Here is a 12,744-nt window from a genome sequence, read left to right as displayed (position 1 = left end):
TGGAATAGAAAGGGAGATATTGATGATTCAGGAGAGAGAAGGGAGAATTATAGGAATGAAGAACTTGAAAGGAGAGGGGTGGTAGTTCTCTACTGCTGTGTGGAACATTGCTGCAAAATGAATGGTTAGGGCTGCAGTCTCATTGAAGGCTGGCCTGAGAAAGGATCTGCTTCCAAGCTCATGTTGATCCTGGGTGGCCTTGGCCTGCAGTGGTTTGAAGTAAGGCTTCAGTTCCTGGCCAGAGACTGAGGTTGGGTAGGGGTGATGAGAGCACTAAATCCCAACCACCAGACCAGCAGTCAGTGACAAGGTCCTGGCCCTTCGGCTTTGCAGAAAAGAATTCCCACAAAGACAGAAAGTAGTGAAACAAGTAAAGTGTTCACTAGGAGGAAAGAGAGTATAGTACATGTGGCTAGACACATGGGTGGACTCAAGAGAAAGACAGAGTCATGTCCTCGTGGTAGCTTTATGGGGCATTTCCTCCACGTTTCCTTTGGCCAGTCATTTTGATTTACCTGGTTCAGAGTCCATATTTGGTATAACTCAGGATCCTCCCACGTGTGCACACACATCCCTTAGCCAAGATGGATTCTACCCAGGAGGCCTATGGGTAGTTAACATCACTTGGCATCACTCCCCTTTTGACCTCCAAAGAGTCTTTCTGCACATGTGTAGTCGGAGAGGTCTCCTGACTTCAAGGATGAGAAATATGGGGTCTCTTATCTTCTATCTGGGCAGAGCCCGACCTCCTCCCCCGATCATCCTGCTGTTTTCATCTTGGAATATTAGTCCACAGAGACTAAACTCCAACTGTTTGCCCCAGGACCCATCAGTCTCCTGCCCCAATGCGGCTGTTGGCAGCACTCAGTTCCTCATGGGACCTCAGTCTGGTGCCTCAGCTGTTTCCTGGCTGATGGCTGTCTGCCACCCTCAGCTCCTCACCACGTGGATCTTCCCAGCATGGCTGCTTGCTTCCCCAAAGCAGGTAAGGGAAAGCGAGGCTATTAAACTCTTGTCTAATATAGTCACACATGTAATCACACGTACCCATCGCCTCTGCTGAATTCTGTTGGTTGGAAGCAAGTCATGGGTCTCTCCCATCCATAAGGGGTGTGAAGGGGAATACACAAAGATGTGAACCCCAGGAGGTGGGGGTCATGGGGGTCACCTTAGGAGTCTGTCTGCCTCGAGTATTCCCCAGGTGTGCTCCCAGTACCTCAAAATATTAACAACAGTAAAAATAATACATGCTCGGGCTTCCCCGGTGGCTCAGTGGTAAAGAATCCACTTGCAATGCAGGAGACTTAAGAGCTCCAGGTTCGATCCCTGGGTTGGGAAGATCTCCTGGAGGAGGGAGGGCATGGCAACCCACTCCAGTGTTCTTGCTGGAGAATCTCATGGACAGAGGAGCCTTGTGGGCTACAGTCCACAGGGTCGCAAAGAGTCGGACACGACTGAAGTGACTGAGGTCAGCACAGCATATCTACATGCTAGGCACTCAGCATTTGCAGCACATGTACATGTATTAGCCCATTGGACCCCATAACCACCCCACAAAACCACCCCACAGCTATGATGCAGACAAGGAAACTAAGGCAACAGAAGATTCAAGGACTTCCCTGGTGGTCCAGTGGCTAAGACTGTGGGCTCTCAGTGCAGGGGTCATGGAGCCAAAAGTGAAAAATAAATAAATAAATAAATAAATCTGAAACAAAACAAAACAAAGATACTGCATGCTAAGAGCTGGTACAGCCAAATTAATTTAAAACAAAACAAGAGATTCAATTACTTGCCCAAGTTGCAGAAAGGGTGAAGATGGAAACAGGGTTTGACTCCAGTTCTAACAGAGACAGAGATTCTGCTTCTCAAACTGGCCTCTGCAGACCCTGGAGTACAAGAGGGGTGCCACTGAAAGTCAGGATACACAGAATGTTGTTCCTCCAGGCACATTCATGAACTAAAGCAATCGATCACCAGTGGCCCGGGGTCTAGAGTGAGAGGTGGGGGGTAGCTGCCATGCACGGTCCCGGCTTCTGCTTCAGTAGGTCTAGGTAATGATCTTGGAATATGTGGATGAATCTTTGGAACACTTTTTCTTGAAAAGTATGCCCTTTTATGTCAATGTCTACACTGAGATGAAGTTTATTTTCTATTTATTTTCTATTGGAACATCCCCCAGATATTAGGAATAGTGTGCAAAATTTGTAGCACTTTTTTTTAGAGGGGGGCACGCTGTGTAGCTTGCAGGATCTTTGTTCCCCACCCAGGGATTGAACCATGGCAGTGAAAGCACTGAGTCCTAACACTGAACTGCCAGAGCGTTCCCACAGCACGTCTTTAAAGACCTGAATTTTTAGTGAATAGGCCGCTCATCCCTAAGTCCCAGGATAAGGGGGTTGATGTTACCTTCTTCTGCCACTAGGGTTTGAGAAAGTCTGCGTTTACAATGAAGCAAATGCTGCCCAGAAATTAACGTGTCCAGGGGATGCCCCAACAGCCAGGACATGGTGGTATGGAACTGGACTTTCTAGGACAAGGTCAGGCGAACAGCAGGGTTTCCTTCTGGAAATTTCACCTGATTTATGAAAACGATAGTTAACAACTGTATGATCTGAATCATTTCCAGACATCACCAACTCACCTCCTGACCTTCAGGAATGATGGGCAACTTATCAACATTTTACCCAGTAAGTGAAATACTTCAGTTTCATAAGACTTGTTTCCCCAAGGCTGAGAGGTAGGAGACAGTGAGGAGAAAAGAGGGCAAAATTAAAGATGTTTGATTCAGACTGACTGACCAGCTTTTAATTCTGGCTTGGCCACTTCAAATTGGCTATGTGACTATGAGAAAATTACCTCTCTGAGCCTTTTTGAGAAAGTTTTATTTATTTTTTTTGACCGCGCGGGGTCTTCGTTGCTTGTGGGCTTTCATCTAGTTGCAGCAAGTGGGGGCTCCTCTCTGGTTGCCGTGCGAGGTCTCTTATTTCAGTGGCTTCTCTTACTGTGGAGCACGAACTTTAGGGTGAGTGGGCTCAGTAGTTGCCGCATGTGGGCTCAGTAGTCGTGGCCCACAGGCTTAATTGCTCCAAGGCGTGTGGGATCTTCCTGGATCAGGGATCGAACCCGAGTCTCCCGCACTGGCAGGCAGATTCTTTTTCACTGAGCCACCAGGGAAGCCCCTGTGAGTCTTTTTTTTTTTTTTTAATTTATTAAATTATTTATTTTTAAATGATGCAAAGATGAATATTTTTAATGATAAAAGGTACAATTCACAAAGATAGACATCCTAAACCATCAAAATCAGGGCTTCCCTGGTAGCTCAGCTGGTAAAGAATCTGCCCGCAATGCGGGAGACCTGGGTTTGATTCCTGGGTTGGGAAGATCCCCTGGAGAAGGGAACAGCTACCCACTCCAGTATTCTAGCCTGGAAAATCCCATGGACTAGTCCATGGGGTCACAGAGAGTCGGACATGACTGAGCAACTTTCACTTAGACATTTAACAACAACGAAACAAAGATACATAAAGCAAAAATCAGAAGAAATGTAAGGGAAAAGAAAAAATATATATAATCATAGACATATTAACATTTCCCTGAGAATATTTTATCAAGTGCAGAAAAATAAAAATAGGGGCATCTTGAATAATGTCATTAACAATGTAAATATAATAGATTTCTATTTATATTAATTTATATTAAGCTTATATCCTACACAAGTATATTTAAAAATATGTATCTCATGCATTGTTATTAGATATCCATAGGACGTTTAGAAAAACTGGCAAAAGACATTACCAAATTTCAAAAAGTAGAATTCTTTTCTTGTGTGATTGAGTTATACATCTACAATATATTATTTTTCCAATTATTTTTCATTATAGTTTATTACAAGAGATTGACTATAGTTCCCTATGTTATACAGTAAATCTTTGTTGCCTGTTGCGTATCTTTTTTTAATTAGAAATCTAACATTCTATTCATACTAAGTCAAACAAGTGGAATAAAAATGTCATAAATTTTTTAGTTTGGCAAAAATTCATAAGTTTTCTAAAATATATATATTATACATATTATATTTGTATATATGTATACAAGTTTTTCTACTATGCTTGATAAAGGCTTGAGAAAACATATAAAAAAAAGAAGAGATGGAGAAATTGGAAAACATAAACTAAATGAAATGGGACGACTGAATATAAAATAGGAAAAGTGAAACAAACTAGAGAAAAGTAAAAGATCTTCACAAAATCTAGTTGTTTTTAAACAGGGCTGCTCATTAGAAACATATCTGGAGCTTTGGAGAAAAAAAAGCAATACCTGGGCATTTGTATTTTTCAAAACATTCCAAGAAAATTCTGATATGCATCTAGATTTTAAAAAGTGATTACAGGTATTTATATTAAATGGTAGTTTTGGTGATATAGAATTCTATTATTTTTCTGTTGACTCATCATGATGCCGTGGTATTAAGTGAGTAATAGTTACATAATCATAACAGTGACAAATGTTCATCAGCTTTCACAATCAACAGCCAAAAAATAAAAGATAATTACAATTGCAAGCCATAATGGGAACATGATTAACCTAACAATATAAAATAATTACATATACTCTGAGGGGTCAGGCAGAGTGATGCGGTAAGTGGACGTGCCTACATGCACATGTTTTCATCTGCTTAGTCTATGTCTCTTGGTTGGTGCATTTAATCCATTTACATTTAAGAGAGTTATCAATATGTATGATCCTATTACCAGTTTCTTAATTGCTTTGGGTTTATTTTCTGTAGGTAGGTCTTTTCCTTCTCTTGTTTTCTGCCTAGAGAAGTTCCTTTAGCATTTGGTGTAAAGCTGATTTGGTGGTACTGAATTCTCTTAACTTTTGCTTGTCTGGAAACTTTTGATTTCTCCATCAAATCTGAAGGAGAGTCTTGCTGGGTAGAGTATTCTCAGTTGAAGTTTCTTCCCTTTCGTCACTTTAAATATATCATGCCATTCCCTTCTGGCTTGTAGAGTTTCTTTTGAGAAATCAGCAGATAACCTGATGGTAGTTACCTTGTATGTTATTTGTTGTTTTTCCTTTGTTGCTTTTAATATTTTACCTCTGTCTAGCTTTGATAGATGGACCTTTGTTGGCAAAGTAATGGGGGGCTCAGAACCTTCACAACGGTGCGAGGACTTCTTGGTATGACTGTTCTCCAGTTTGTGGGTCACCCACCCGGCAGGAATGGGATTTGATTTTGTTGTGATTGTGCCCCTCCTACCGTCTCGCTGTGGTTCTTCTTTCTCTTTGGATGTGGAGTATCTTTTTTTGGTGGGTTCCAGTGTCCTTCTGTCGATGGTTGTTCAACAGCTAGTTGTGATTTTGGTGCTCTTGCAGGAAGAGATGAGCACACGTCCTTCTACTCTGCCATCTTTTACCAGAATCCTCCCTGAGCCTTTTGGTAGACATAGGAAGAAGACAGGAATGCACCTCACTTATCACATCAGTTCTAACCTTCTAGCAACAGACAAACATTTGCAGAGAGAGTCCTAAAGGGTGGTATGAGAAATGAGACCTTTGGTGTATGCGAAACCCCAGGTCTTTGGTGGAGAATGGGAGCTCGGAAAGAGAAGGCCAATAAAGCAGAGCTTAGGTGGCTAGGCTTTCACATACACCAAAGGTCTTAAAGGGAGGTCTACTGTCTCTGGAAACTTGAATTTGGACATTTGTAGGGGCATTTTTGTTTATCACATTGATAGGAGCTCTTCTGGTCCTTAGTAGACAGGAGCCAGCAGTGCTAGACATTGGTCAGTGTTCAAGACAGTCCCACATTACTGAGAATAGTTCCGTGTCCTGCACAGCTTTCTAATGTGCCACTGATCATTTCTGTTAGGGTTCACAAGGGGCTCATACCATGTAGTTAAAAATGGCCCATTGTGGTGACCTGACAAACAAGGGATGAAATCACAGTGGCCACATTGCTCTGGTGGGCATCCTGTTTTTTCCCTAAGGCGATATCCTGTTTTTCCCTGCTGGTGCCAGTTTCTCAAGACTACGTGACCACCCAACCATGAGACCCCTTTGACTACGTGACCACAAGACCCCAGTTGTGGGCTAAAGATAAACTGAGCCCCCCTCCCTCTGGGGCACAATTTCCCATCAATAGGATATGAGAAGGGTTGGCTGTAAAAAGAGAGCACTGGTTTCTCTCTAAAGCCAGTCACTTTCTTTCTTTCTTCCTGTAATAAATCTTTCTCTGCCTGAATGCCTGGCTCACTCTCTTTTTCTTCGCACTCACCTTACAATTTCTGAAAGAGGAAAAATCTGTTTATAGTTATCTGCACCAAGAACCCTTAACTCTGTTGTATATGTAAACATGTAATACTATATGCACAGTTTTCCAGGAAGGCTACTAAAATGAAAATCCAGGGAAGAATTTTCTTTGTGTGAGTTCAGGTCTTTACGAAGGGTATTCACCATTTCAGACGATCACATCTCTGAAGATCAGTATTTGGGTCTTGCCTGCCTGGAAAATCCCACGGACAGAGGAGCCTGGTAGGCTGCAGTCCATGGGGTCACTAAGAGTCGGATACGACTGAGCGACTTAACTTTCACTTTTCACTTTCATGCACTGGAGAAGGAAATGGCAGCCCACTCCAGTATCCTTGCCTGGAGAATCCCAGGGACGGTGGAGCCTGGTGGGCTGCCGTCTATGGGGTCTCACAGAGTCGGACACGACTGACGTGACTCAGCAGCAGCTGTTCACACTGGGCTTCCCAGGTGGCGCTAGTGGTAAAGAACCCGCCTGCCAATGCATGAGACATAAGAGATGCAGGTTCGATCCCTGGGTTGGGAGGATCGCTTGGAGGAGGAAATGGCAACCCACTCCAGTAAGAAAATCCCATGGACAGGGGAGCCTGGTGGGCTCCAGTCCATGGAGTTGCAAAAGAGTCAGACATGACCTAGCAATTAAACCACCACAGTTCATAATAATCACTTTGTTACAGCTTTCAGTGTGATCCTGACTGAGCATATCCATGTGAAACTGTGGATTTATTTAGCATAAACTGCTTTCATTTTCTTTTTCCTTGATTTTAAAAATTATGTTGATAGGATATTATCCACGAACTTCATCTCATTCATTTAACAACTATTAATGAAGTGCACAACTATTGATCAGGCACAATCCAGATGCTGGGGATGTAAAGAGGGCATTGTAAAATATTTACTGTTAAAACGGCATGTTGGATCTGACAGAAGTGAGATCCACTGATAGGCCCATCTGGGTTTTAATCCTAATTCTACCACAGTCTACTATTATGTAATCTGGTGTCATGTCAGCCTGAGCATGAGTTGGAAAAGAATTTCCAGACACAGAGTATTTCAGAAAGGAGTGAGTTTATTAAGAACAAAGACCAGAGATAATGTGGGCGCTGCAGGCACAGTGGGCTGACCTCCTGCCTGGCCAGGGAGAGCCTGCCGGATGCTGTTAGAACAATGGGCCGGCTCAAGGGGGATCCGGTGCTTTTCTTGGGCTAGTAGCCAATTTTCATAGCCTCGAGACAAAGGAAATTCCTGCTGGAAGGCTGGCATTAGGTGCTTGGTTAGGGTACTCTAGGGTGATTACTAGGGTGGGCATTTTTGCCTAATTTAGGGTCATGAAGCTGGCTGGTAAGGCTCAGGGGACTTTTGGCAATGGTTACAGTGGGGCTCAGTCAGTTCTGGAGGTGACTAGTTTGGGGCTCTGCGTCTGTGGCCTTGGTACAGGCCTTGCACCTGTGACCTTGGTATGGGACTCCATACCTGGGACACATCTTTTCCCCGCTCTGAGCCTCCTTGTATTGATGCGTTTAGATTACCTAAGATCATGCAGTTCCTCCTATCTGCTCACTGAATGGCAGCTGTGGGGGACATTATTATGTTGACCGATTCCTTGATGATATAAGACGCAGTAACACTCTTCTATCTTTCTCAAATAAGTCCTCAAATTCCGATGCCTAGCTGGCTCTTTCTTTCGAGACTCCCCATGTCCCTCCCATTCTGAGCTGTCCAAAATCCGCAGGGATTTACTCAGTCCCAAAGAGGTGCGGTGAGGCTAGTTTCTGAGGCTACTGCCTGTGGTCTTATCTCTTTCTCCACCGAGCGGGGTAACCGGAAGTCCTGAGTTCACTGATTATTGCCACACGATGGCGCTGTTGAAGCTCGGTCCTGACCACTCCCAGGGCGTCCACAGAGAAGAGCCCCCTTCAGGGTCCGGGATGGACTCGGTGTTCTGCTGCTGGGAATGCCACCCTCGGCTGGGCATCACCTGGTCCCTGTCCCCCTATCTGAACGCACCGCATGCTCTCTCGCTGCCCCTCACTGAGCCCCCACCACAATGATCCTCTTCCTGCCCACAAGTCAAGTGATTTTCAGGTTTAGGGCTTTTGCACTGGCTGTTCCTTCTGCCTGGACAGACTCTGCCTGCCCTTTAGGGGGGGCAGGTTCCTACCCAGCGGTCCAGTCAGCCTAAATACTGTTTCTTCAGAGTAAGGTCCCTCCTGCTCCCTCAGAACATGATGTCCGTCAACACCCATCACACCCTGTCCTTATTCTGCTTATCCCCACTGGGCTGTGTAAACTTCTGAGAGCAGGGACCTTGACTGTCTTGTTCTGGTGTTTCTCACCCGGACATGCCTGACCCTCAGGGCCATTTTCTTCCCCTAGACACCAGAGAACTCTGAGGTCTTCAGAGGCTGTGAAAATGTTAGAGTCTGGAAAAAAAACTTTTATTGAGTCCGAAATTTTTTAAAAATGGAATTTGCTACATATTTAATTAAATACCTAAAGTCATCTCATTGACTTTATTGTTAAATTCAATATTCACAAAAATTTTGGTACAACTGAGAAGATTTATGAGTTAGAATTTCTCCACCCAAGCCCATCTGGTGTATACAGGATGATTGCTTAAAAAAATCACAGTATATCATAATTTTGTTTGTTTGTTTGTGGTTTTCTTTCTTTTTGTAAGAGCTTTGGGGGTTTTTTGAGTATTTTTGTTTTTTAAAAAATTTTTCTGTATGTGTGCTTGTCGCTCAGTTGTGTCTGACTCTTTGTAACCCCATGGACTATAGCTCGCCAGGCTCCTCTGTCCATGGGATCCTCCAGGCGAAAATACTAGAGTGGGTTGCCATGTCCTTCTCCAGGGGATCTTCCCGACCCAGGGATCAAACCCGGGTCTCCCTCACTGCAGGCAGGTTCTTTACTGTCCGTGCCACCAGGGAAGCCCCTCAAATCATAATTTAAACAAGTTACATGAAGTAACCTGTGGGATGTCTTCCACTTTCTTGATGGAGTCCATGGATGCACAAGTTCTAAATTTTCATCTATCACTTACTAACTATACTACTCGGTAGGACTCCACTGATGAATACTACAGAATGAAGTCCACACTGGACCTGGCCCTCCCCCTCCAACCTCACTCCCTTCCAGGCCTTTTCAAAGGTTGGTTAATGCCAGTGTGCTTGTAGTTCTCCCACATACACTATGCTCCCTCTCCCATACTTCTCCTCATGCTGGGCTTAGAAAGTTCTCCACTTTTCCTCTGCCACCACGTGCCTGATGACTCCCACTCAACCTTCTAGAATTTAGACTGCTTGAGTGTGGCCTCCTCCAGGAAGCTCTCCCTGATCACCCTTCCCCTACCTCCTCCTCTCCCAGATTCTGTTGAATATTCCCTTTGTGGGCTCCTACTGTACCTGTCACATGCCATAATGATGGAAATTATCTTCCCTAGTAAACCTTAAATTCCTCAGCAACAGGGACTGGTTCTCTTTGGTTTCCTCTGGCTCTGCCCTCCCCACTCCACCCCCCGCTCCCCACCCCCCAAAGAGTGTCTGGCACTTGGGAGGAGTTCAGTGAAAGTGCTCTGGGCCTGGGAGAAGAATAATGTGGCCTCAGAGTCACTGCTGGGAATCAAGTGGGTTGTGCCCAAGGCCTGATTTCCCCCAGGTATAAGTGATGATGAAAGCCAAGAATGTGATCATATTCAGCTTCTTCCCAAGGGCCTCAACTGGGCAGACTTGTTTTTGGTATTTTGTGATAAGAAACAGTAAAATGCTTAAGAGCATGTACTTGGAGTCAGACGTCTGGGTCAGAATCAGGACTCTGAAATGTTCCTAAGTGGTGTGACTTGGGCAGGTTACATAACCACTTGTGCCTCGGTTTCCTCATCTGGACCGTGAAATGATCATAGTACCTACCTCACTACATTCTATGAAGACTAAATGAATTACTGTGTGAAAAGTGTTTAGAATGGAGCCTGGCACTTAATAATTACTATATAGTATTAGCTAGTATGATTAAAATAGCCTTTTAAAATAAGTTTTTAAAAGTGAGTCAATATCAGGACTTCCCTGGCAGTCCGGTGGTTAAGACTCCACACTTCTACTGCAGGGGGCGCAGGTTCAACCCCTGATTGGGAACTAAGCCATCTGCCAGTTGGCTCAGCCAGAAGAAAAGTGAGTCAATATACTCACATAGAGACATAAACAACAGACTTGTGGTTGTCAAGGGTGAAGGAGGGTGGGGGAGGGAAGGATTGGGAGTTTAGGATTAGCAGATGTAAGCTAGTATATATAGGATGGATAAACAACAAGGTACTTGTAGCACACAGAAATATATTCAATATCGTGATAAACTATAATAGGGAAGTATGAATATATATGTATAACTGAGTCACTTTGCTGTACAGCAGAAATTAATGTAACATTGTATAGTAAATATACGTCAATAAAAATTTTTTTACTGTGAATCAATATAAAGAAAATTGTTTGGGGCCTTCCCTGACAGTCCAATGGTTAAGACTCCGAGCTCTGAATGCAGGGAGAACGGGTTTGATCCCTTGTCAGAGAACTAAGATCCTGCATACCCACAGTGTGGCCAAAAAAAATCCTTTGGCAAACAACAGTACAAGGAAGAGGTGGACCAAACACAGAAACCCCAAGACCAGGAGGGGTGGGACTATAGGCTTAGTGGAATCAGAAGCCCCTGGGCCCAAATCCAGCTTCCACCAGCACCTGTGAACCATCGGAATTTGGTTCCGCCCTGTGGGTTTCAGCTTCCCAGAGTGACCGGATCAGCCCAAGCCAGTCAGCTTGTCCAGCAGCTGGATGACCAATGTGCAGAGCTGCCGACTGTTTTTTAAGTTGCAGTTTTACCTCTGGCTTTGCCCTTGACATTTTATAAGCAAACAAGCTGGTCAACCAACCCTTCCCCCACGTTTACTGCCCCTGCCCCAGCCACTGCCCACTCCCCTGACTCAAGTATCACTGTCTCTGCCTCCATCCTCACTACTGTCTTTGCCCCCACCTCCGCCCCTTCATTAAAAAAATACAAATAGGGCCCCCCAGACCCTTTCTGGGGTTTCATGATGTCCAAACCATTTTTGGTAATACTGCTGACATGTTATCTGCCTTTTCTCCCCTCACTGTCTCCTGAGTAGTGTGTTTTCCACAGGCTGTGTGAAGTCCGACATTGCAACAGATGCAGCAGAAACATAAATGAAAATCTGGCTGAATCCTATTAAGCCAGACACTCAGAAGATTTGCAAGACGGTAAAATAGCCACTCTTCACTACTTAAAGTCGTTTTTCATAAAATACATTATCTCTGTAAACATATAATGGGATTTGTGTTTATTTATTTTTAAAAAATGTTTATTTATTTATTTGGCTGTGTCGGGTTGCAGGCTTCTCTAGTTCCTTCGTTGCCCTGTGGCATGTGGGATCTTAGTTCCCCAAGCAGGGATCGAATCTGTGCCCCCTGCATTGGAAGGTGGATTCTTAATGACTGGACCACCAGGGAAGTCCCAGTGTTAATTTAAATAACAAATATATATAATAAATATATTATAAAATATATTCTATATATATATATTAAAATGTGCAAATGAATGATCCATCCCTTTAATGTAATAATGAATACAGAACATATTGGACTTTTATGGGTTCAGACCCTGGCCCTGCCTTGACAACGAAAGGGCTGCAGCCCAGATTTTAAAGTATTTTTCTGATAGCCTCTGGGTTTGGGGCAGGCCCCAAACTAAAATTTCCACAAAAATCCTCAGTAATTTAGAGAATTAATTTTGTCCAATTATCCTAGAGTCCAATTTCTCCAGAGGGAGGTATCACTGCCCTCTCTTACTTTGCAAGGTTGCCGTGAGGATTAAATGAAATAACATCCTTAAAGCACTTGAGCGTGATGCTTGGCAACCAACTGGTTCTCAACACAGTTGAGTTTGCTGGCGTAGGACCTGGAAACCCCAGCTGCATGGAGGCCTGGCACTGAGCAGGAGCCTCCACTGGCAACCAGACCCCCCAGGCAAAGGACTTATTCCAGATCTGGGTTTAAGTCACGATTCCACCAGTTCAGAGGCCAGTTACATTTGACTGATTCTTAGTAGAATGACCATAAACAGCACTTTGTAATCAGTAGAATGAAGATGAATATGAGTTATCATCATTATTAGTTATCATTATTATTATTCCATATGTAATACTTACATATATGTAATAATGGTAACGATTCACCAAACCTATAAATATGATCAGCAGGGAGGGATCACTAAGCCATGGGTTTAGGCCTGGAACTTTGGAAAAGTCAGTCCTAGGCCTTCAGATTCTCACATCCAGGGACTAGGATGAAAGGGCAGGATCTGAGAGGCAGTGTTTTGAGGCAGCTCCAAGAGTCTCCAGGTCTCCTGTGGCTCCTTCTCAAGCTTGTCCTG

This window comes from Giraffa tippelskirchi, chromosome 10, assembly GCF_054371585.1.
Source record: "Giraffa tippelskirchi isolate mGirTip1 chromosome 10, T2T-mGirTip1v1.2.pri, whole genome shotgun sequence".
NCBI classification, from domain to species: Eukaryota; Metazoa; Chordata; class Mammalia; order Artiodactyla; family Giraffidae; genus Giraffa; species Giraffa tippelskirchi.
The sequence above is the reverse complement of the archived record's forward strand: the minus strand, read 5'-3'. Positions refer to the sequence as shown.